The 3,845-nt window shown below is 30.6% G+C and overlaps 1 long non-coding RNA gene across 1 annotated transcript; it reads left to right on the top strand.

Moving 5' to 3' along the window:
- The first annotated feature begins 279 nt into the window (after window positions 1-279).
- LOC145763521 (uncharacterized) lies at window positions 280-2,159 on the top strand. Its single transcript, XR_014288430.1, has 3 exons — window positions 280-1,099; window positions 1,243-1,366; window positions 1,573-2,159. It is a non-coding gene; the product is annotated as an uncharacterized LOC145763521 (long non-coding RNA).
- The last annotated feature ends 1,686 nt before the right edge of the window (window positions 2,160-3,845 follow it).

Below are 3,845 nucleotides of genomic sequence, written 5' to 3'. Positions count from 1 at the left end.
CAACTAGCTAATAATTTTTTTTTATGTTACTTTGCTATGTAAATACATATGTTAATATGTTTATTCATTTTTAATAACTGTTAGCAATGTTAAAATTATACCATTTTATTGATATGACGATTTAATTAATTGCATAATTTAGTAAGTACGTATTTAAAACTTTAAAAATTTGTAAATGTTAAGTTGTCAAAGTTGTATGAATGCTTTAAAATTGGTAACAAAAATTGGTTTTGGATAAGCGTTTTTTGTTTATTTACCATTAATGTCGAAGGGCTGACTTTACGGACATCTGTTAGCTTTGTCTGGCAGTTGAAACGAGTATTACTAAAATGAATACGGAAAAGGCGGAATGTATAAAGGAAGATTAGGGTAAGGACAAGGTTATAAAAATTGCGCCCATGTCGCATTTTATAAACTTTGCAGACGACGCCGATAGATTGGAACTTCTTGTGTTTGTTTAAAAGGCCACCAGTTAACAGTCACCCTCGTCGAGGTAATAAATATCTTATCCATATCTTATTCCCATACTTACAACCACTGTAGCAACAAATGAAATTTATTTGGTGTGCTCTTAACTGAATATTTTCTGTTAAAATTTGTAATATAGAGTTCAATATTTTTACAAGCACTATGATGTTTTCTTAATGCGGAAGCTGAGGGACTAAAGACTGAGTTAACCCTTTTTTATCACTTGCTACATTATTTTAAATTTTTCCTAGGATCTGGGTTATTCGCAACATGTGGGGTCTGTAATTTTGTAACTAATATGCAGTTTGTTAACCTAGGCATGACTATAAATTAACAATATCAGCCACATATAAAGAATTTTTTTTAATCTTTAGCCTTCATATTTTATTTGCTTCTTCTTGCTAATGTCTTTTATTCTGTTCTCTGTTTTACTAACAGATCAAGTTTTACCATTACATAATTTATTTAAACTTTGTTACTTTTTTTTAGAATTAGATTTACATTTTCAAGGCAAAATTGTTATACTAAAAATAAGCCAAAAGAAAATTCAAGAGCATCACATGGTTTTTAGTGGATTTGAAACAATTTTAAATATAAGGAAAAGGGGCCGGGATTTTTAACGGAAAATACAGTAAGACAACTTGGAATTTAGATTGAAAACAATTTTAATTTTTGTTTCTTAACTTTAATTTTTTGTCTTTCACCATAGTTTGTATTAAAAATTTGAAATATTTAGTTAAATCAATATATTTTTTAACAATTTTTTTTTAATAGAAAAATTTGGATAAAGAAGCACTGCTTGGTAGAGAAGCAACTCTTGATAAACAAAACAAAATAAACAACATAATAATAAAAATAATATCTTGTATCAAATCAAAGCAAAAACGTACAAAAAAGGGTAAAATATGTATTTCTAACAAATAAATTATGACTGCTTAACAGTTTTAGTCTTGCATCACTATTCAGTACACTCTGACAACTTAATAATTCAAAAAAAAATGTATTAACATATTTTAAAAAAATGTCACATTATTTTGTATAATAATAACAATTTTAAAGGTATAGGTTTATTTAACAAAAAATAAGTACTTAACCATTTTTAAGGTCAAAACAACATCAAATTTTGCACGAGATGTTGTGACAATTACAACGATTCCCCCCCCTCCCAAATTTGTAAGAACTGTCGATGCTTTGTTCTACTTAAATAACATAATAATGTTTTGAATACTATTTACATGTTGCATTTGATACACTTTGGTCGTATGTTTTAATAGGTAAATATGTAATTGATAATATTTTGTTTCTTATTTAACATGCACTTTAAAATAAAATTGGGGTAGTTTTAAACTATCTTTTATTGTAAGTGCCATATTTAACATGGTTACTATAAATATGTCCAAATGGTAAGTCCATTCATATAAAAAAACAATTTATATTTTTCATTAATTTTAAATGCAAATTTACACTCAGTTGGACACCATTAGCTGCTTTTGTGCGTTTCTTTTTGTATCGCCTGGTCATTTCAAGCTTGCTTCTTTTTTCCCAGCGTTCTTAGTCACGTGATTTGTGTTACGCCTTTTTTGTCTTTTACTTTGTATCGTAACTTGATTTTTTTGAATGATTTCGGAATTATATATTTTTAGTACGTCATATATTTAGAATACGATTCGCCCCGTTTTAAGAATTCATAAATGGTCTTTAGTTAGTTTTTATTAAAAGTATTTTCAATTTATAAGTTTTAAGCCAGTATTGGTTTTATTAATTGTTTTTCTTGTGTACTATTTTTGAATACATTGTAAAAGTTTTCAATTGTTGTGTCAGTCGAGTTAGACAGTTGCAATTCTGTGCCCATTATCGGCATTATTTTTATATTAACTGGGATCTATCTGTAATCAATGGGCGTATTTTATTCTCCGATCAACCTAGTGTTGGTCACGAGAGGTAAGGTTAGATAAACCCTACATTTCGATTTATGAATTGTATGACACCATTTTATGCCTTTTAATTCGGCTTTGACTTCAGGAACTTTGGACTGAGCCCCGGAAACTTTTTTTTCCAGCTCAATTTGCGCACCTATGCTTTTAAAGGCTGCAGTGCACTTTTTCGCGAGCCTTAGCTACCGCCTCACAAGCCTTGACTTCTTTGTCTGCATCTTCTTCTTCTTGTTGCTTTTGTATTTCAAGCTGACGTAAACTCAATTCAGCTTCCTTTTGTATTTATTTGGCTTAAACATTGAGCGCCTCAACGCTATCTCTATTTCTTTGCGAGAAAGTAAATTGGCGGGACCCAGATACTGGACTCCTTGTATTGGTAGAAAAGAGGTAACAAATCAAGAAAGAAAACTTTTAAACCTTTCGTTTATTGCCGTATATCGGCTTTTAACTTCATAACTTTTAGCCTGTGCCTTTGACTTTTTATCTTCTGCTTGAACAGCCAAAAATTCGTTGCACGCCGCTAAACATTTATCGTAGGCGGTGTCAAAAACTGCTTCGCATCCAATGACCAGCCTTGCCTCCTTTTGTGCATTTATTTCTTTGAGGAGCTGGTTCTCAATTCAAGTAAAACTTGCCAAAGCAATTTTCCGGGCAGACTTTAGATCGACACTTGGTTCATTAACGGACTTCGATGTCGAGCTTGACCCCTGGTACTTCTTTTGAAATTATATATCCCAATTTATAAATCCAAACTTAACCTAACGCCAAACAATATACAAATCTAACTAACTATACTGCTATATCCAAATGTCATACAATTCATAAATCAAAATGTAGGGTTTATCTAACCTTACCCCTCGTGACCACCACTAGGTTGATCGGATAATAAAATATGCCCCTTAATTACAGATAGATCCCAGTTAATATAAAAATAATGCTGATAAAGGGCACAGAATTGCAACTGTCTAACTCGACTGGCACAACAATTAAAAACTTTTACAATGTATTAAAAATTAATACACAAGTAAAACAATTAACAGAAACAATACTGGCTTAACACTGACATATCGATATTACTTTTACCAAAAACTAACTAAAGACCATTCATGAATTGTTAGAATGGGGCGAATCGTATTCTAAAATATATGACGTACTAAAAAAATATAATTCCGAAATCATTCCAAGTTACGATACAAAGTAAAAGACAAAAAAGGCGAAACACAAATCACGTGACTAAGAACGCTGGGAAAACAAGAGAATACTTAAAATGACTAGGCGATAAGGCGATACAAAAAGAAACGCACAAAAGCGGCTAATGGTGTCGAACTAAGTGTAAAATTACATTTAAAATAAATGGAAAATATAAATTGGTTTTTCATATAAATGGACTTAACATTTGAACATATTTATAGTAACCTTGTTAAATATGGCACTTACAATAAA

The sequence above is a fragment of the Corella eumyota genome, chromosome 1 (assembly GCF_963082875.1).
Source record: "Corella eumyota chromosome 1, kaCorEumy4.1, whole genome shotgun sequence".
In the NCBI taxonomy this organism is placed as follows: domain Eukaryota; kingdom Metazoa; phylum Chordata; class Ascidiacea; order Phlebobranchia; family Corellidae; genus Corella; species Corella eumyota.
Note: the sequence above shows the minus strand (reverse complement) of the source record. Positions and strands in the feature narration are given on the sequence as shown.